Source organism: Schistocerca nitens, chromosome 3, assembly GCF_023898315.1.
Source record: "Schistocerca nitens isolate TAMUIC-IGC-003100 chromosome 3, iqSchNite1.1, whole genome shotgun sequence".
Lineage (NCBI taxonomy): Eukaryota > Metazoa > Arthropoda > Insecta > Orthoptera > Acrididae > Schistocerca > Schistocerca nitens.
Genome location: NC_064616.1, coordinates 297,295,590 through 297,317,664, shown reverse-complemented (window position 1 = coordinate 297,317,664; position 22,075 = coordinate 297,295,590). Strand labels below are relative to the sequence as shown.

Sequence of the window (22,075 nt, the reverse complement as noted above, 5' to 3'; positions counted from 1 at the left end):
TGTCGCAATTCGACCTCTGCCTCTTAAATACTGGGCATGCCACACATGTCAGTGTGGCTCATGGTAGTTACTGGGCCATTCATTTATCAATTTGCAGATCAGGACTTCTCATCTATCCAATGGAGGGCAGATGACGACCTGTGTGGTAGTGACCACGTCTCCATCTTCCTGTCACTGCCCCAGCGTCAGCCACACGAACGCCTGCGCAGATGGGCTTTGAACAAGGTGGACTGGGGAACTTTCACCTCTGCTGTCACCGCTGAATCTCCCCCACACTGTAGCATCGATGTGATAGTTGAGCAGGTGACCAGTACAATTGTTTCTGCGGCAGAAAACGCGATCCCTCGCTCTTTAGGCTGCTCGAGGCGTAAGGTAGTCCCTTGGTGGTAGCCGAAAGTCGCTGAAGCAATTAAGGAGCGTCGGTGAGCTCTACAGCGGCGTAAGCGGCACCCTTCCCTGGCGCACCTCATAGCCTTTAAACGGCTCCATGCCCGCGCTCGCTACCTTATCAAACAACGGAAGGAGGCGTGTTGGGAGAGAGAAGTCTCCAATATTGGGTACACACTTCACTTTCCCAAGGTTAGGGAAAGATGAAACATCTTTTCAGGTACCAGGCCCCAACAGCTGTCCTTGGTGTTACCATATATGGCGAGTTATGTACCGACGCAAACGGCTTTGCCGAGCGCTTTGCCGGAGCCTCTGTGTCGAATCATCCTCCAGCCTTTCTCAAACTCAAACGGCGGCTGGAGCAGAACGTCCTCTCATTAACTACACGCTGCAGTGAATCCTATAACGCCCCATTTACAGAGTGGGAGCTCCTCAGCGCCCTTGAACATTGCCCCGACACAGCACCTGGGCCTGAACACATCCACAGCCAGATAAAAAAATCTCTCTTCAGAGTACAAGCGATATATTCAACCGGATCTGGTGCGATGGCGTCTTTCCATCGCAATGGCGGGACAGCGCCATCATTACGGTGCTCAAACCCGGTAAAAACCCGTTTGATGTAGATAGCTATCGGCTCATCAGCCTCACCAACGTTCTTTGTAAGCTGCTGGAATGTATGGTATGTCGGTGGTTGGGTTGGGTGCTGGAGTCAAGTGACTTTCGGGCTCCATGTCAGGGCGGCTTCCGCCAGGGCCGCTCTACCAATGATCATCTTGTGTCCATCTGAACAACCTTTTCCTGACGGCAACACCTGATTGCCGTGGTTTTTGACTTACATAAAGCATACGACGCGACTTCGCGACATCATATCCTCGCCCTCGCCCTCGCCCTCGCCCTCGCCCTCGCCCTCGCCCTCGCCCTCGCCCTCGCCCTCGCCCTCGCCCTCGCCCTCGCCCTCGCCCTCGCCCTCGCCCTCGCCCTCGCCCTCGCCCTCGCCCTCGCCCTCGCCCTCGCCCTCGCCCTCGCCCTCGCCCTCGCCCTCGCCCTCGCCCTCGCCCTCGCCCTCGCCCTCGCCCTCGCCCTCGCCCTCGCCCTCGCCCTCGCCCTCGCCCTCGCCCTCGCCCTCGCCCTCGCCCTCGCCCTCGCCCTCGCCCTCGCCCTCGCCCTCGCCCTCGCCCTCGCCCTCGCCCTCGCCCTCGCCCTCGCCCTCGCCCTCGCCCTCGCCCTCGCCCTCGCCCTCGCCCTCGCCCTCGCCCTCGCCCTCGCCCTCGCCCTCGCCCTCGCCCTCGCCCTCGCCCTCGCCCTCGCCCTCGCCCTCGCCCTCGCCCTCGCCCTCGCCCTCGCCCTCGCCCTCGCCCTCGCCCTCGCCCTCGCCCTCGCCCTCGCCCTCGCCCTCGCCCTCGCCCTCGCCCTCGCCCTCGCCCTCGCCCTCGCCCTCGCCCTCGCCCTCGCCCTCGCCCTCGCCCTCGCCCTCGCCCTCGCCCTCGCCCTCGCCCTCGCCCTCGCCCTCGCCCTCGCCCTCGCCCTCGCCCTCGCCCTCGCCCTCGCCCTCGCCCTCGCCCTCGCCCTCGCCCTCGCCCTCGCCCTCGCCCTCGCCCTCGCCCTCGCCCTCGCCCTCGCCCTCGCCCTCGCCCTCGCCCTCGCCCTCGCCCTCGCCCTCGCCCTCGCCCTCGCCCTCGCCCTCGCCCTCGCCCTCGCCCTCGCCCTCGCCCTCGCCCTCGCCCTCGCCCTCGCCCTCGCCCTCGCCCTCGCCCTCGCCCTCGCCCTCGCCCTCGCCCTCGCCCTCGCCCTCGCCCTCGCCCTCGCCCTCGCCCTCGCCCTCGCCCTCGCCCTCGCCCTCGCCCTCGCCCTCGCCCTCGCCCTCGCCCTCGCCCTCGCCCTCGCCCTCGCCCTCGCCCTCGCCCTCGCCCTCGCCCTCGCCCTCGCCCTCGCCCTCGCCCTCGCCCTCGCCCTCGCCCTCGCCCTCGCCCTCGCCCTCGCCCTCGCCCTCGCCCTCGCCCTCGCCCTCGCCCTCGCCCTCGCCCTCGCCCTCGCCCTCGCCCTCGCCCTCGCCCTCGCCCTCGCCCTCGCCCTCGCCCTCGCCCTCGCCCTCGCCCTCGCCCTCGCCCTCGCCCTCGCCCTCGCCCTCGCCCTCGCCCTCGCCCTCGCCCTCGCCCTCGCCCTCGCCCTCGCCCTCGCCCTCGCCCTCGCCCTCGCCCTCGCCCTCGCCCTCGCCCTCGCCCTCGCCCTCGCCCTCGCCCTCGCCCTCGCCCTCGCCCTCGCCCTCGCCCTCGCCCTCGCCCTCGCCCTCGCCCTCGCCCTCGCCCTCGCCCTCGCCCTCGCCCTCGCCCTCGCCCTCGCCCTCGCCCTCGCCCTCGCCCTCGCCCTCGCCCTCGCCCTCGCCCTCGCCCTCGCCCTCGCCCTCGCCCTCGCCCTCGCCCTCGCCCTCGCCCTCGCCCTCGCCCTCGCCCTCGCCCTCGCCCTCGCCCTCGCCCTCGCCCTCGCCCTCGCCCTCGCCCTCGCCCTCGCCCTCGCCCTCGCCCTCGCCCTCGCCCTCGCCCGAAACGTTTCCGGACCCCGGCTTCCAAAACTGAGCCCGTGCGTGAGGACCTTCTTCGGGTCCAGCCCACCATCCCCGTGCATCATCGGACTTCCCAGAAGGCCTCCAAAAAGAAGTCTTTATCCCCCTCTCCACCCCGGCGCGTTTCGTCTGATGCTCCATCCGTGAGTCGCTGCTCCCAGCCGTCCTCAGTTTCGCCGGGTGCTCTGCTGCCAGGTGCTCAGCTGGCCTCTCGTCGGCGAATGATGCTGCCCCTCCTACGCAACACGGGAAAGCGGCCGCAGCTGGCGGCGACTCGATGGAACAGGATCCGCCTCCCGCCGGTTGTAGCGTTGTTCCCTCGAAACCTGGCCCTCCGCGGCCGTCGAGGTGACAAGCTCTTCACTCGTTTCGTTCCCCCTTTTTTCTGACTGCGATGGCTTTGTTACAATGGAACACAAGAGGTATTCGATGTAATCTGGAGGAATTAAAACTGCTCCTCCGCCTGCACTGTCCACTCGTCCTTGGTCTCCAGGAAACCAAGTTGAGCCCAACTGACCGTATTGCTTTTACCCACTATACCTCCGATCGGTCTGACCTCACCCCTGTGGACGGTATTCCAGCTCATGGTGGGGTCATGTTGCTCGTTCGGGACGATGTCTATTACCATCCCATCCCATTGACCACCCCACTCCAAGCAATAGCTGTCCGTATTACTCTTTCTGCTTCTACTTTTTCAGTTTGTACCATCTACACTCCATCGTCCTCTGCTGTTAGTCGGGCTGACATGATGCACCTGATTGTTCAGCTTCCTCCGCCGTTCATATTGTTCGGCTACTTCAATGCCCATCATCCCCTTTGGGGCTCTCCTGCATCCTGGCGCCCCGACTTTCCTCTCGGACTCTACTCATACCTACTCCCACTTGGACCTCTCGATCTGCTCTACCACTCTTGCCCGTCGGTTCGAGTGGTATGTCCTTTCTGACACCTATTCGAGCGACCACTTCCCCTGTGTCGTTCGTCTACTGCACCACACCCCATCCCCACGTCCTTCGAGCTGGAACATACCGAAAGCTGACTGGGGACTTTACTCCTCCCTGGCGACCTTTCCGGACCACGATTTTCTCAGTTGTGACTGTCAGGTCGAATACCTCACGGCTGTTATCAATGGTGCCGAACGTTTCATTCCTGGTACTACTTCTTCTTCACGTCGCGTTTCCGTCCCCTGGTGGAATGAGGCTTGTAGAGACGCTATCCGTGCTCGACGACGTGCTTTACGCACCTTTCGCCGCCATCCTACGTTGGCGAATTGTATTGGATACAAACTACTCCGAGCGCAATGCTGTAGAGTCATCAAAGACAGCAAAAAAGCTTGTTGGGCCTCTTCCACCAGCTCCTTTAACAGTTTTACTCCCTCTTCTGTCGTATGGGGTGGCCTGCGCCGGCTGTCGGGCATTAAGGCCCACTCCTCGGTACCTGGCCTGACCGCAGGTAATGAGGTCCTTGTCGATCCTGAGGCTGTCTCCAACGCCTTCAGCCGCTTTTTCGCGGAGGTTTCAAGCTCCGCACATTACCATCCTGCCTTCCTTCCCAGGAAAGAGGCAGAAGGGGCTCGGCGACCTTCCTTCCACTCGCTGAATCTGGAAACTTACAATGCCCCTTTACTATGCGGGAACTCGAACGTGCACTTGCACTGTCCCGGTCCCCTGCTCCGGGGCCAGATGCCATTCACGTTCTGATGCTGGCCCACCTTTCTCCGGCAGGCAAATGCTTCATTCTTCATACCTACAATCGCGTCTGGACCGAAGGTCAGGTCCCCATGCGTTGGCGTGACGCCGTCGTTGTTCCTATACCCAAACCTGGGAAGGATAGATACCTTCCTTCTAGTTACCGCCCCATTTCTCTTACAAGCTGTGTCTGTAAGGTGATGGAGCGCATGGTTAATGCTCGGTTAGTCCGGATTCTTGAATCTCGACGGCTACTTACCAATGTTCAATGCGGCTTTCGACTCCGCCGCTCCGCTGTTGACCACCTTGTGACCTTGTCGACATTCATCATGAACAACTTTTTGCGAAAGCGCCAAACAGTCGCCGTGTTCTTCGATTTGGAGAAGGCTTATGATACCTGTTGGAGAGGAGGTATCCTCCGCACTACGCACAGGTGGGGTCTACGTGGTCGCCTGCCCCTTTTTATTGATTCCTTTTTAACAGATCGAAAGTTTACGGTATGTGTGGGTTCCGTATTGTCCGACTTCTTCCTCCAGGAGAACAGAGTGCCTCAGGGCTCCGTCTTGAGCGTAGCCCTTTTTGCCATCGCCATCAATCCAATTATGGATTGCATTCCACCTAATGTCTCAGGCTCTCTTTGTCGATGACTTCGCGATCTACTGCAGTGCCCAGAGAACATGCCTCCTGGAGCGCTGCCTTCAGCGTTGTCTGGACAGCCTATACTTACGGAGCGTGGCAAATGGCTTCCGGTTCTCTGAAGAGAAGACGGTTTGAATCAACTTTTGGCGATATAAAGCATTCCTTCGGCCATCCTTACATCTCGGTCCCGTTGTTCTCCCATTCGTGGAAACAACTAAGTTTCTAGGGCTCACACTGGACAGGAAACTTTGTTGGTTTCCACACGTCTCTTATTTGGCTGGCCGTTCTACACGTTCCCTTAATGTCCTCAGTTCTTAGTGGTACATCTTGGGGAGCGGATCGCACTGTCCTGCTTCGCTTGTATCGGTCCATAGTCCGATCGAAGCTAGATTATGGGAGCCTCGTCTACTCATCTGCTCGGCCATCCCTCTTACGCCGTCTCAACTCCATCCACCATCGGGGGTTACGTCTTGCGACCGGAAATTTCTACACTAGTCCCGTCGAGAGTGTTTATGCTGAAGCTGCCGAATTACCATTGACCTACCGGCGCGACATACTGCTGTATCGGTATGCCTGCCGGCTGTTGTCAATGCCCGACCACCCCTCTTATCAGTCCTCGTTCGCCGATTCTCTCGACCGTCAGTACGGGTTGTATGTGTCTGCCCTGCTGCCACCTGGAGTCCGCTTTCGTCGCCTGCTTAGACAATTGGATTTTGCCCTCTCTACCACCTTCAGAGAGGGTGAGAGCCCGACACCACCGTGGCTCCAGGCTCCGGTTCATATTTCTCTCGACCTCAGCTCGCTCCCAAAGGAGGGTACTCCGGCTGCAGTGTATTGCTCACGGTTTGTAGAACTTCGTGCGCGACTTGCCGGTCACACCTTTATTTTCACCGATGGCTCCAAAACTGACGATGGTGTCGGCTGTGCCTTTGTCGTCAGGGCCGCCACCTTTAAATACCGGCTCCTCGACCAATGTTCCAGCTTTACGGCCGAGCTTTTTGCTCTCCATCAGGCCGTTCAGTATGTCCGCCGCCACCGCCATTCATCGTATGTACTCTGCTCTGACTCACACAGTGCTCTTCAGAGCCTTGGAGCTCCCTATCCGGTCCATCCCTTGGCTCAACGGATACAGCAGTCCCTCCATTCTTTCGCTGATAATAGTGGTTCTGTCAGCTTTCTGTGGGTTCCCGGACATGTAGGAGTGCCTGGGAATGAGGCTGCGGATGCTGCAGCCAAGGCTGCAGTCCTGCCTCGGCCAGCCTCCCATTGTGTCCCGTCATCTGACGTTTGTGGGGATGTTTGTAAGAGACTTGTGTCGTTGTGGTGGGATGCTTGGTCATCCCTCCAAGGAAACAAGCTCCGGGCAGTAAAACCGCTCCCAACTGCTTGGACAACATCCTCCCGACCATCTCGGCGCGAGGAGGTCCTTCTGACCAGGTTGCGGATTGGGCATTGCCGGTTTAGCCACCGCTACCTGCTCTCTGGTGACCCAGCCCCGCAGTGCCCTTGTGGTCAGGCATTAACAGTGCGCCATGTTTTATTGTCGTGTCCCCGCTTTAGTCAATCTCGTGTTGTCCTGTCCCTGCCATCTACTTCACCGGATATTTTAGCTGATGACGCTCGAGCAGCTGCTCGTGTTCTTCGTTTTATAACTTTGACTGGCTTGTCCAAAGACATCTTTTACTTATTTTATCTGCATCTTTGTAAGAACTTTCTGGTGTCTCCCCCCCCCCCCCCCCCCCCCCGTCCCCTTGAGTTTTACTAGATTCTATGCGCTCTAACAATTCCGACTGGGCGCTAATGACCTCAGTAGTTGAGCGCCTTTAAACACAAAAAAAATCAATCTATGCCCTGGAACAGTCCAGTCGTTCAGTGGTGGTTGTCTGGATCCCAGGTCACGTTGGAATTCCAGGCAACGAACTTACCGACAGGCTGGCCAAACAGGCTACACGGAAACAGCTTATGGAGATCGGAATTTCAATGGCTGACCTGCGTTCGTTTTTACGCCGCCACGTTTTTCAGCTTTGTGAAACGGAATGGCACAGTTTCAGTACGCTCAACAAACTGCATGCCATTAAGAAGACTACAAATGTCAATTCTCCATTCGGGCCTCTCGCAGGGAATCTGGTTCTCTGCAGGCTCAGCATTGGCCACGCTTGGGCGACCCACGGCTACCTCCTGCGCCGCGAAGACCCGCCTCAGCATCGATGCGGTGCCGGGTTGAATGTCTCAGCAACATTCGGCTTACAAGTTTTCAAACTTGCGCTTCTACACGTTCTGTGTAGATGCTAACTGGTTTAGTCGCAATCCTCTTAAGACACTATGCTGTGCTTACAAACGGATAAGATATTAAAGTTTGTTGTAAATCTTCATTTGTGCGTAAGTTTCATAATTTTACCTTTTAGATGATTTTTCGCTTAGGCTGTTACCTTCTCCCCATCTGATATTTTAACAGTATATTTGTTAAACTCTTAGATCCTCATTTTACTAAGGTTTCAAGCCCCTTTTGATGTTTTCCATATTTGCGATTTAAAAATTGTGTTTTAAAAATTGTGTTGTTTTGAAAATCACACCTTTTTATTTTCATATTGACCCAGACATGTTTAGACACCTATATCTTCTTCTGTGGGTCAAATTTTTATATCTGTGGAGTTCCTACTTCAAAATTGTTCTCTACGCTGAAGATCAGTGTGAAGGCTTCAGCATAAAAAAATTGACACTCTACATAGAGAACTCATTCAGTTGTATACGTATATAACATAGTTTCTGCAGAACCCGTCATCTCTGTATACATTACGAGCGTGGAGGATAAACTGCATGCTTGTCTCTCACGTTTCTGTAAAAGCACTAGTACTGCTGATTTTCTACCATCAGCCACAGCGGATTTATTTACATAATGTTAAATGGAAAAATGAGGGGCCAGGGTTACTGGTGGTGCTTAGAGATGTCCTTAGATTTTGATCAACGCATTTCCAAAGTTAGCGGAAAATTGTTTATAATTTGAACTCTATTTTGTGACACGTTAAAACAAAACAAATATTGTATTTCATGGAAAAGAATTTCTGTGGAACCCATTGTTTCCGCAATAAGTAAATATTGTATTTTCCCCTTCACCTTTATAAATCCTAACACACAGCTATATGTCGCAAGAGGAATTGTGTAGACTGTTTAGTGTTGTCTGTTATATGTTCGTCTAAAATCTTCCCCCATACGTTGTGAGAAATGGAAAGCGAAAACAATAATAGGAGACATATTCGTGAAATGTTCTCGTAAACTCTGTAAACCTTGCGCAGCCAACTGATGTCACGTACTGTGTACACATGTGAGAAATTCTGCCCGTAAAAGGAAGTTCCTGATCATTCTCGTGTCGAATTTCATACGTAAAGAGAAATACACGACAGGAAGCACTTGATATACAATCAAATTCTTGAAACTTGCTCTAAGAAACCTATTGATTCTGTGCGTTAGTAAGATCTCTTCTGTTTCAGGCGTTGTCTGCCAGGAAGGAGACTTGATATATAGGAACTCATATTGGTTCGACAAAGTCGTGTCCATCTACGCAGGAAGACATCATGGTCACTTACGTCTGACGAATGGTGAGCCACTGACTAATTTTCTTCCACCGAAGAATAAATGTTAAGAAAATAATTACCCCTCCTTCCAAAAGTTTAACAGCGCAAGAGACACTGCTCGTAGTATTCAGGATCTACTTTATAACATGTTTCATAGCTCCAGCAGTGAATTTCGTGTGGGAGGGAAAATTTTAAGTGTTCAACAAAGTTGTTCATATCTCTAAAGTCGAACCATTCAGATTGGAGACAGCGTTGCATTCATTCCTTTCATAGGTAAACTTTCCTGTACTTGCTTTTCTATGAACATGTGAAGTCCCGTCATTCTTTTCCCTATTGCCTTCTGGCGCAAAGAAGCATCTGCTCATCCAGTGTCACGGAACTGGTGGAGCAACTTAGAGGAACAGTTCCATACAAATAGGCGACGACAAATTCCTACCGCACTGGGAGGGACGTATATCGTAGTTTTAAGGTAGATCCTTTGTCTGAGACGGACAAACTCTTCCATAAGTTTGTACTCGAGCTAATTAAAGCTATCTGGGTTTTAAGTAAATCATTCCGTCGAATAAAATCTGCTAGTTTTTGAAGCGGGGTCATTTGAAACAAAATCGTCCAACTTTCGACAGCTGTCTCCACCTTTATCAGGAGTAAAACTGACTGTCCTACCTGTCGAGCCAATCCAGAGAGCCAGAGTTATTTTTTATCTGGAGTGTAAACCTATCGGTTGTCCCACTCATTTTCAGGTCGTTTTTTATTTCACTTAAAGCATGGCCGTCAATTTGGTTCTTTGTTTTCTGTGCTTTTGTCTCATTTGACTTCACTTTAAATACGCAGCTGCTAGGGCAGTGCGTGGTGATGCGCTAGTGATTCCAGCGCCTGGATGAGAACATTCTGTGAGCCTTCTGTTATAGAAAACTAGGCTCGAGACACGTTCAAGTGTTCCTGTAAGTATGCAACGCTTGCTCTGTTGGATAGTCTCGCGGCAGGTGCGGCACAAGCTTAAGAGGTCTGATTTGGACAGCCTGGAGCCGAGCGACCTGCTGGTCCGTGGCGTTTCGTAGATCGTAGATCGTGGACTGAGACCTGGGTACAGCTGTCGCAATCGTCCCATAGCCGAGCAGCGATGTATTCGATGTACTGGGTGGGTTTAATTAAACTTGGACTACGTCAGCCAGTGAAGACGCAAAATTATCTACCGTATGGGTATCCAGCCATATAGGAATGATGTTAAGACTGCGCTGCAGGATTTGCATTGTTAGCAGTTAATGTTACGAATTGCCTTTAGGCTCTGGCACTGGTACTGGTACTGCGAGGTAGGGTTGAAACACAATCCTTTTAGAAATAGAAAAGCTTTGTTCCCACTGCATTACAGAATTTCCTTTGCCGAAGCATTTCGCCTTTCACATTGAAGGCAGCGTTATTGACAATTTTTTTGAAATTGTCCTTTAATATAAATTGTGAAAGGCCTCTAAAAAATACCATTTCGCCGCAATAAAATGGATCTGAAGTTAGAGTATTTACTATTGCTCTTCATACACGGTAACTATAATGCGCATTTCACTGTTACGTAAACCATAACATTACGCTTAGTAAACTACCATACCATGATTATTCTTAAAGGGTTAAAGTACAATGCGTGTAGAAATATTTCATGCTTATGTGAAAAGTCATGGCTACCTATCCAGTAATCCACAGCTCTGTAATAACACTATTCGCTGTTACTATGTGCACTGGGCGATGATGTTAAGAGGAACTGCGGTTCTGAAAACCTCAGTTGTTACTGTGTGGAAACACTTTTATGCTGAGCCCAGTGCTTTGCTGTTCATAAGAGTATATTTGTTACAGAAAAAGAAAAAACAAGAAAACTAAGATGCAGTTTAGTCAGTTAATCTAGAGATCATTGTCAAAATATCTTTACTGCGAAATCTCAATGTTCAAAGTAAACCATACATGTTTGTACACTCACGCTCACAAATTAAGGATAACTACAGAATGTGGTGCCACACAACGCGGCACTACACGAAACTGGCCCTAATAGCATAGGCAAGTAGGGAACACAAACGACACAGATCTGTAAGTCCACGGTATTGGTGGTAAGTTGAGAAAACCGTTCCGAAACACATGTGCTACAAAACGCCACTGTTTCCTGCGCATGTACCCCGACATCAGTATGGGATACAATCACCATGCACACGTACACAGGCCACACAACGGGTTGGCATACTCTGCATCAGGTGGTCGAGCAGCTGCTCGGGTATAGCCTCCAATTCTTGGACCAGTACCTGTCTGAGCTCCTCAAGTGTCGTAGGGGTTTGAAGACGTGCAGCGTCTGGTCGATAGAGCATTCCAGTAGTGCTCGATGGGATTTAGGTCTGGAAAACAGGCATGCCAATCCATTCGCCTGATACCTTCTGTTTCAAGGTACTCCTCCACGATGGCAGCTTGGTGGGGCCGTGCGTTATCATTCATCAGGAGGAAGGTGTGACCCACTGCACCCCTGAAAAGGCGGATATACTAGTGCAAAATGACGTCCCGATACACCAGACCTGTTACAGTTCTTCTGTCAGACATGCAGGTGTGTACGTGCACCAATCATAATCCCACCCCACACCATCAAACCACGACCTCCATACAGGTCCCTTTCAAGGACATTAAGGGGTTGGTATCCCGTTCCTGGTTCACGCCAGATGAAAACCCGGCGAGAATCACTGTTAAGACTATACCTGGACTTGTCCGTGAACAATGACCATGTACTGTGTTCTTTACACAAGGCTTTATGGGCTCTCCTGTGACCAGGGATCAATGGAATGGACCTGGCAGGTCTCTAGGCGAATAAACCATGTCTGTTCAGTCGTCTGTAGACGGTGTGTCTGGAGGTAACTGTACCAGTGGCTGCGGTAAGGTCTCTAGCAAGGCTACCTACAGTACTCCGTGGCCTTCTTTGGGCACTGATGGTGAGATCGGTCTTCTTGTGGTGTTGTACACCGTGGACGTTCCGTACTGTAGCGCCTGGACACATTCCCTGTCTGCTGGATTCGTTGCCATAATGTTGAGATCGCACTTTGTGGCACACGGAGGGCCTGTGCTACGGCCTGCTTTGTTTGACCAGCCTCCAGTCGCCCATAACGTCCCCCCTGCGGGTCCGGGGTAAGAATAGGCCCGAGGTATTCCTGCCTGTCGTAAGAGGCGACTAAAAGGAGTTTCAACCGTTTCGGCCTTCCATGTGATGGTCCCCCTTGGGGTTTGACCTCCATTTTTCAAAATTCTACAGAAGTACGAGCCTTTTGGGTAAGGACACCTTACATGGTGTACCACTGGTCCTACGTGCGCTAAGACCTTGGCACTCAGCATTACACCGGCGTTGTAACCATACCCACTATTCCTCAAATTGGGCCTAAACGCCTGATGGGTTATACAAGTTACGCCCATAGTGCATCTACATCTGCACCAGCGATCATGATGGACTTTCCATGGCACCAGAAATCCAGCACGGTAGCCAGCCCGTTGTGGTGGGGTCGTCATGTACCCTCTAGGTTGTAGCCCCCTGACAACACAGGGATCGTACTGCCGATACCTGAGCTGCACCCTCCCCACGTCGGCCAAGGAGTAGATGCCCGTCTCCTTGGGGCATCAGGACTCCCAGCAATGGTCATCCTGCCAGGTGGCCCTTGCTGCGGCTGGGTGGCGCCCGTGAGGAGAGCCCCTGGTCGGAGTGGGTGGTATCGGGACGGACGTTTCGCAGATGAAACGTCAACATGTATCAGGTCGCTCTGCGGCAGAGTCTTTCAAAAGAAAAGGTACCGTTTCTAGTTCTGGTTCTCCTGCCCTTTACCCCTTGGCCACTCCATCGGAGGAGGGACAGGCCCGCCGGCTTGGGGCGACGTACTTCCCCCGCTATTTGGTCTGTTCTCGAACCAATGGGGGGGACATTCGCCACCTCCAAGCCCATGTTCTTTGTCCAGCACATCGAGGACATCTTCGGGGAAATCAAGGCACTCAGTAAAATGCATTCAGGGGTCCGTTCTTACAAAGACCACCTACGCCACACAGTCAGCGGCGCTCCAGGCGTACGACCGACTAGTGGACATCCCAGTGTCTATTGTCCCGCATCTGGCACTGAATAGGATGCAGGGGGTTATTTTTCATCGGTACGTCCGGCTGCAATCTGATGAGCTCAGGGCCAACCTGGAGAGGCGAGGCGTGCATTTCGTCAGGCGCCTCCAGCGCGGCCCCAAAGACCGTCGCATCGACACCGGGGCCTTTATCCTCGCCTTCGAGGGGGACGTTCTCCTGGAGAAGGTAAAGGTGATGTGCTACCGGTGTGATGTGCGACCTTACGTCCCGCCTCCTATGCGCTGTTTTAGGTGTTTGCGCTTTGGGCACATGTCGTCACGGTGTGAGGCTGAGCCCCTTTGTGGTGATTGTGGACGTCCTCTTCGTGAGGAACATACATGCACTCCACCACCTCGGTGCGTTAATTCTCCTGGCGTCCACTCTCCTAGATCCTCAGACTGCCCCGCATATCAGAAGGAGAAGAACATACAAGAAATCAAAACTTCGTATCGGCTCTCTTATTCTGAGGCCAGGAAGAAGTATGACCGCCTCCATCCCGTGCCCTTGACCACTCCGTTTGCCTCAGTTGTGTCCACTCCTTCCGCGGTATCCTCACTCCTATCCTGTCCCCACTCCGCCTCCTCCGCCCATCAGGGGGCTCTGCCTCCGCCTCCCAAATCCCTCCCTTCCAAATCCTCCTCCCCCGTGGCCCCCACCCCCTCTGCCCCAGGGGCCACCCTTCCTCCTCCTGCCCCCACGCCACCTGAGAAGCGATCCTCTTCTCAGGCGTCCATCGGGGAAACGTTCCGGACCCCAGCTTCCGAGGTCCGGCGTTCCAAAACGGACCCTGCGCGTGAGGACCTTCTTCGCGTCCAGCCCACCATCCCTGTGCCTCCTCGGCCTTCCAAGAAGGCCTCCAAGAAGAAGTCTCTATCCCCCTCTCCACCCCGGAGCGTTTCGTCTGACGCTCCATCCGTGAGTCGCTGCTCCCGGCCGTCCTCAGTTTCGCCGGGACGCTTTGCTGCCAGGCGCTCAGCTGGCCTCTCGTCGGCAAATGATGCTGCCCCTCCTACACAACCAGGGACAGCGGCCGCAGCTGGTGGCGAGTCGATGGAACCGGATACGCCTCCCGTCGGTTGTAGCGTTGTTCCCTCACAACCTGGCCCTCCGCGGCCGTCGAGGTGACCAGCTCTTCCCCTGTCTCGTTCCCTCAACTTTTTGACTAGCGATGGCTTTGTAACATTGGAACATAAGAGGTATTCGATGTGATAGGGAGGAATTACAACTGCTCCTCCGCCTGCACTGTCCACTCGTCCTTGGTCTCCAGGAAACCAAGTTGCACCCAACTGACGGTATTGCTTTTACCCACTATACCTCTGAGCGGTCTGACCTCACCCCTGTGGACGGTATTCCAGCTCATGGTGGGGTCATGTTGCTCATTCGGGACGACGTCTATTACCATCCCATCCCATTGACCACCCCCCTCCAAGCAATAGCTGTCCGCATTACTCTTTCTGCTTTTACTTTTTCAGTTCGTACCATCTACACTACGTCATCTTCTGTTAGTCAGGCTGACATGATGCACCTGATCGTTCAGCTTCCCCCGCCGTTTTTATTGTTTGGCGACTTCAATGCCCATCATCCCCTTTGGGGCTCTCCTGCATCCTGTCAAAGAGGCTCACTCTTGGCGAATGTCTTCAACCATCTCAATCTTGTCTGCCTCAATACTGGCGCCCCGACTTTCCTCTCGGACTCTACTCATACCTACTCCCACTTGGACCTCTCGATCTGCTCTACCACTCTTGCCTGTCGGTTCGAGTGGTATGTCCTTTCTGACACCTATTCGAGCGACCACTTCCCCTGTGTCGTTCGTCTACTGCACCACACCCCATCCCCACGTCCTTCGAGCTGGAACATACCGAAAGCTGACTGGGGACTTTACTCCTCCCTGGTGACCTTTCCGGACCACGATTTTCCCAGTTGTGACTGTCAGGTCGAATACCTCACGGCTGTTATCATCAATGCTGCCGAACGTTCCATTCCTCATACTACTTCTTCTTCACGTCGCGTTTCCGTCCCCTGGTGGAACGAGGCTTGTAGAGACGCTATCCGTGCTCGACGACGTGCTTTACGCACCTTTCGCCGCCATCCTACGTTGGCGAATTGTATTGGATACAAACTACTCCGAGCGCAATGCCGTAGAGTCATCAAAGACAGCAAAAAAGCTTGTTGGGCCTCTTCCACCAGCTCCTTTAACAGTTTTACTCCCTCTTCCGTCGTTTGGGGTAGCCTGCGCCGGCTGTCGGGCATTAAGGCCCACTCCTCGGTACCTGGCCTGACCTCAGGTAATGAGGTCCTTGTTGATCCTGTGGCTGTCTCAAACGCCTTTGGCCGCTTTTTCGCAGAGGTTTCAAGCTCCGCACATTACCATCCTGCCTTCCTTCCCAGGAAAGAGGCAGAAGGAGCTCGGCGACCTTCCTTCCACTCGCTGAATCTGGAAACTTATAATGCCCCTTTACTATGCGGGAACTCGAACGTGCGCTTGCACTGTCCCGGTCCTCTGCTCCGGGGCCAGATGCCATTCACGTTCAGATGCTGGCACACCTTTCTCAGGCGGGCAAAAGCTTCCTTCTTCGTACCTACAACCGCGTCTGGACCGAAGGTCAAGTCCCCTTGCGTTGGCGTGACGCCGTTGTTGTTCCTATACCCAAAGCTGGGAATGATAGATACCTTCCTTCTAGTTACCGCCCCATTTCTCTTACAAGCTGTGTCTGTAAGGTGATGGAGCGCATGGTTAATGCTCGGTTAGTCCGGATTGTTGAATCTCGACGGCTACTTACTAATTTCCAATGCGGCTTTCGTCGCCGCCGCTCCGTTGTTGACCACCTTGTGACCTTGTCAACATTCATCATGAACAACTTTTTGCGAAGGCGCCAAACGGTAGCCGTGTTCTTCGACTTGCAGAAGGCTTATGGTACCTGTTGGAGAGGAGGTATCCTCCGCACTATGCACAGGTGGGGCCTACGCGGTCGCCTGCCCCTTTTTATTGATTCCTGTTTAACGGATCGAAAGTTTAGGGTACGTGGGGGTTCCGTATTGTCCGACGTCTTCCTCCAGGAGAACGGAGTGCCTCAGGGCTCAGTCTTGAGCGTAGCTCTTTTTGCCATCGCGATCAATCCAATTATGGATTGCATTCCACATAATGTCTCAGGCTCTCTCTTTGTCGATGACTGCGCGATCTACTGCAGTGCCCAGAGAACATGCCTCCTGGAGCGCTGCCTTCAGCGTTGTCTGGACAGCCTCTACTCATGGAGCGTGGCAAATGGCTTCCGGTTCTCTGAAGAGATGGTTTGTATCAACTTTTGGCGATATAAAGCGTTCCTTCCGCCATCCTTACATCTTGGTCCCGTTGTTCTCCCATTCGTGGACACAACTAAGTTTCTAGGGCTCACGTTGGACAGGAAACTGTGTTGGTCTCCACATGTCTCTTATTTGGCGGCCCGTTGTACACGTTCCCTTAATGTCCTCAGTGTTCTTAGCGGTTCATCTTGGGGAGCGGATCGCACTGTCCTGCTTCGCTTGTATCGGTCCATAGTCCGATCGAAGCTGGATTATGGGAGCTTCGTGTACTCGTCCACTCGGCCATCCCTCTTACGCCGGCTCAACTCCATCCACCATCGGGGGATACGTCTTGCGACCGGAGCCTTCTACACTAGTCCTGTCGAGTCTTTACGCTGAAGCTGCCGAGTTACCATTGACCTACCGGCGCGACATACTGCTGTGTCGGTATGCCTGCCTGCTGTTGTCAATGCCCGACCACCCCTCTTATCAGTCCTTCTTCGCCGATTCTCTCGACCGTCAGTACGGGTTGTATGTGTCTGCCCTGCTGCCCCCCCGGAGTCCGCTGCCGTCGCCTGCTTCGACAATTGGATTTTGCCCTCCCTACCACCTTCAGAGAGGGTGAGAGCCCGACACCACCTTGGCTCCAGGCTCCGGTTCGTATTTATCTCGACCTCAGCTCACTCCCGAAGGAGGGTACTCCGGCTGCAGTGTATTGCTCACGGCTTGTCGAACTTCGTGCTCGACTTGCCGGTCACACCTTTATTTACACCGATGGCTCCAAAACTGACGATGGTGTCGGCTGTGCCTTTGTCGTCAGGGCCGCCACCTTTAAATACCGGCTCCTAGACCAATGTTCCAGCTTTACGGCCGAGCTTTTTGCTCTCCATCAGGCCGTTCAGTATGTCCGCCGCCACCGCCATTCATCGTATGTACTCTGCTCTGACTCACACAGTGCTCTTCAGAGCCTTGGAGCTCCCTATCCGGTCCATCCCTTGGCTCAACGGATACAGCAGACCCTCCATTATTTCGCTGATAATAGTGGTTCTGTCAGCTTTCTGTGGGTTCCCGGACATGTAGGAGTGCCTGGGAATGAGGCTGCGGATGCTGCAGCCAAGGCTGCAGTCCTCCTGCCTCGGCCAGCCTCCCATTGTGTCCCGTCATCTGACGTTTGTGGGGATGTTTGTAAGAGACTTGCGTCGTTGTGGTGGGATGCTTGGTCATCCCTCCAAGGAAACAAGCTCCGGGCAGTAAAACCGCTCCCAACTGCTTGGACAACATCCTCCCGGCCATCTCGGCGCGAGGAGGTCCTTCTAACCAGGTTGCGGATTGGGCATTGCCGGTTTAGCCACCGCTACCTGCTCTCCGGTGACCCAGCCCCGCAGTGCCCTTGTGGTCAGGCATTAACAGTGCGCCATGTTTTATTGTCGTGTCCCCGTTTTAGTCAATTTCGTGTTGTCCTGTCCCTGCCATCTACTTTACCGGATGTTTTAGCTGATGACGCTCGAGCAGCTGCTCGTATTCTGCGTTTTATAACTTTAACTGGCTTGTCCAAAGACATTTAACCTTTTTACTTATTTTATCTGCATATTTGTCAGGTCCTTCTGGTGTGCCCCCATCCCCTTGAGTTTTACCAGATTCCATGTGCTCTCACAACAGTGACTGGGCGCTAATGACCTCAGCAGTTGAGCGCCCTTAAACAAAAAAAAAAAAAAAAAAAAAGCATACCCCATAACGTCATCGTGTTACTTGAGCCATTTTGAAGTCACGATTAGCACGTTTGAAAGCGTCTGCACACTTACTCGCTGCACCGTACTATGACATGCACCAACACACCTCTCCGTATGTGGACTGCTGCCAGCGCCACCGTGCGACGACCGCAGGTCAAATGCACCGCATGGTCATACCCCGAGGTGATTTAAACCCACAAACCGCCCACCAGAACGTTGTTTCACCATGTATCAGCATTATCCTTAATTAAGTACCACGCACATCCGAATTGCCCCAGCGCCCCCCAGTTCCTTGGTGGAACGAGGCATGCCGTGACGCAATACGTGAGCGGCGACGTGCTCTTCGCGTTTTCCGCCACCATCCTACTTCGGCCAACTGTATCCGCTATAAGCAGTTCCGTGCGCGATGCCGTCGCGTCATCCGCGATAGCAAGAAGGCAAGCTGGGACTTCTTTACTAGCTCATTTAACACCTTAACTCCCTGGAAGTTTGGAGTCGGATACGGATTCGACGGTTCTCTGGCACACCTAGTCCCCCCCCCCCCCAGTCTCTAGGCTCACTGTCGCGCATGATAAATTAGTGGACCCCGTCAATTTCTAACTCATTGGCTCAACACTTCGCTGAGATTTCCAGCTCTTCAAATTACACGCCAGCTTTTCTCCCAAAGAAACGTGCAGCGGAAGTGCAACCTCTTGCTTTCTCCTCTCAAAACCGCGAAAGCTATAATACTGTTTTCTCCATGCGGGAACTCAAACATACACTCTTCTTCTCGCTCCTCCGCCCCAGGACCAGATGGTATCCACATCCAAATGTTGCTGCATTTATCAACCCATAGTCTGCGTTACCTCCTTCGCCTTTATAATTGAATTTGGACCGACAGTACTTTTCCCAGACGATGGCGGGAAGCTATCGTCGTTTGTCCTTTCCAGGTTTCGGAACAGGAACGTCTCCCCTCTAGCTATCGCCCCATTTCTCTCACGAGTAGTGTATGTAAGGTTTTGGAGCGTATGGTGAACCGCCGTTTGGCTTGGTAGCTAGAGTCCCGCAGTCTTTTAACACTTGCCCAATGCGGTTTCCGAAAGCATCGTTCTGCAGTTGACCATCTTGTTTCTCTCTCCACTTATATCATGAACAATTTTCTCCGGAAACGCCAAACAGTAGAAATATTTTTTGATCTGGAGAGAGCATACGATACCTGTTGGAGGACAGGCATCCTCCGCACACTGTTCTCTTGCAGCTTTCGAGATCGGCTGCCCCTTTTAATCGTGAATTTATGGCAAAGCGCACATTTAGGGTGCGGGTGGACACTACTCTCTCCCGTACTTTCTCCCAAGAAAACAGGTACCCCAGGGCTCCGTGCTGAGTGTTGTACTGTTTGCCATTGCCATAAATCCAACTATGGATTGTCTCCTTCCTGATGTCTCGGGCTCCATCTTTGTGGGCGATTTTGCGATCCACCACAGCTCTCAACGGACCAGCCTTCTTGAACGACGTCTTCAAGGATGTCTCGATCGCCTCCACTCTTGAAGCATCGAAACAGGCTTCCGCTTTTCTCCCAGTAAGACCGTTTGTCAATTTTTGGCGTCGTAAGGAGTTTCTTCCACCTTCCTTACACCTAGGACCTGGCAAACTTCCGTTTTCGGACGTCGCTAAATTCTTGGGTTTTATGTTTGACAGAAAACTGTGCTGGTCCTCCCACGTTTCCTATCTTTCGGCTCGCTGTCTGCGATCGCTTAATACCCTCCGTGTCTTGAATGGTACCTCCTGGGGAGCGGACCGAGTGGTCCTTCTCCGCCTCTATCGCGCCTTAGTGCGCTCGAAATTGGACTATGGAAGCATAGTTTACTCCTCTGCTCGGCCGTCTATTCTTTGGCGTCTCGACTCTATCCACCACCGTGGATTGCGTTTAGTGTCTGGAGCTTTTTACACTAGCCCTGTGGAAATCCTTTATGCTGAGACTGCTGAACCTCCTCTGTCCAATCGGCGAGCTGTCCTGAGTCGTTATGCTAGCCATCTGTCTTCCATGCCTGTTAATCCAGCCCATGACATTTTTTTCGACGCCTCCTTTGATGCAGGCCGCCCTTCCTCCCTACTACCACCGGGAGTCCACTTCCGTCAACTGCTCCATTCTCTTTCCTTCCGCTTTCCTAAAACCTTCTTGACAACATGGGGCACAGCACCACCTTGGCTCCGTCCCCGGATCTGCCTGCTCCGTGACCTTTGTCAATTCCTCAAGGATGGTACCCCTTCTTGTTTATCGTCGGGCATTTGCTGCTCTATGTGCATAAATGAAGGAAGCCACATTTATTTACACTGATGGCTCGATAAACATCGTTAGGTGTAGGGAGTGCCTATATTGTTGGCGACACCCCAAATCGATTTCGGCTTCCCGACCAGTGTTCGGTTTATACTGCGGAGCTTTACGCTGTTCTCCAGGCTGTCCACTACATCCGCCGCCATCAGCGGATTCAGTATTTTATCTGTTAAGATTCTCTCAGCTCTCTCCTAAGTCTCCAAGCTCTGTACCCTGTCCACCCTCTGGTCCACCGGATTCAGGACTGCCAGCGCTTGCTCCATTTGGGGGGCGTCTCTGTGGCGTTCCTCTGGCTCCCAGGACACGTTGGTATCTGTGGAAATGAGGCGGCCGATATAGCGGCCAAGACTGCAGTCTCTCTTCTTCGGCCAGCTATTCGATCGATTCCCTTCGCCGATCTACGGAGCGTTTTATGTCGTCGTGTTCTTTTATGGCACGCACATTGGTCGACACGTCCCCATAATAAATTGCGGGACGTGAAAGCTCTTCCCTGTGCTTAAACATATTGCTCCCGAACGCGTCGTCGGGAGGTGGTGATTTTAACTAGACTCCGGATACGGCACTGTCTTTTTTTCCATCGACATCTTTTAAGCGGCGATCCCCACTGCTCTCAGCTGTGGACGGTAAGACACCTTTTGAGTGCCCCTATTTTACTCCGTTACGCACCCGTCTACAGCTGTCGCCTGATATATCGTCAATTTTAACAGATGACACGCGCTCAGCCGATCGCGTTCTCGAGTTCATTAGTGCCAGTGAGATGACGTCAGTCATTTGAAGCTCTTTTTGGGGACACCCAACCCCATTCTGTAGTGGATTTTTAAGCTTTCTTTCTGCTTTTAGTTTCTCCAATTTTTTGAGTTTCGTTCCCATTGCTGCTGCCTTCCGTTTTCGTTTCTTACCGTTTCCTAAGTCACAGACCGGGCGCTAATGACCATAGCAGTTTTGCGCTCTAAAACCAAAACAAAAACAAATGAATAGACAATGACATCTCTTTATTGTAATCAGTGGTCAGTGTTCATTTCTTTCTTGTTTATTATTGAATTGTGATGAAAAATTTTCGGAAGAAAAAGTTTGAAGTCTATAACCAATTTAAGGTGAATATTGAACATTTTTAAAATCATAAACATTGGCTGCAGTAACTGTTTTATCAGCTCTTCTCGTTTTACGTATTTATATTGTCGTTTCCCAGTCTTCAATCTCGCGTCGTAGTATTGTTTTCTATACATGCTATATATTTCGTAAATAACAAAGTTTCCGACTGCAAAGTGGATGTGACTACACGGGATTCCCTTTAAAAAAAATTCTTATAAAACTTCGTTGGCGATTTCGTTTACCGCAGCAAGTGTATAAATATTCCTTTCATAAGTCCAAAAGCCTTTTTCGCCTCCTATGTTAAAAGCATCTTCATAGTCCTCTTTTGAAATTTACTTATATGCCTTTTAATGGACATGTTAAACACATCTAAAAAGTAAATACTATTTCTCAGCAAGAAAATGCATTGAATTTGTAAAATGTATACTTTATACTGCTCTTGATACGAAGTAACCATATTTAGCAGTGTACAGTAATGCACACCATAACATTACGTTTATTAAATAGTGTAACATAATTCTTAAAGGGTTCAAGCAGAATGTGTGCAGCAACAAGTCTTGTTTTTGAGAACCTATCTGACTACCTATGTAGTGACTCACAGCTCTGTAACCTAAAAGATACTATTCGCTGTTAATACGTGCACTGGGCGATGATGGTATAAGAGGATCTGCGGTTCTGATTGAATCTAAGTGATTCCTGTGTGGAAA

General features: G+C 52.7%; 1 long non-coding RNA gene across 2 annotated transcripts in view; it reads left to right on the top strand.

Moving 5' to 3' along the window:
- LOC126249576 (uncharacterized) overlaps nucleotides 1–22,075 on the top strand; it is a 234,259-nt gene that overhangs the window by 163,796 nt on the left and 48,388 nt on the right. The window contains exon 3 of one of the 2 annotated variants that reach the window (XR_007545616.1): nucleotides 8,760–8,867. The exons of the other annotated variant lie outside the window; for it this stretch is intronic. This is a non-coding gene — a long non-coding RNA (uncharacterized LOC126249576). The remainder of the gene's footprint in view (nucleotides 1–8,759; nucleotides 8,868–22,075) is intronic. 2 annotated transcript variants of the gene reach the window in all.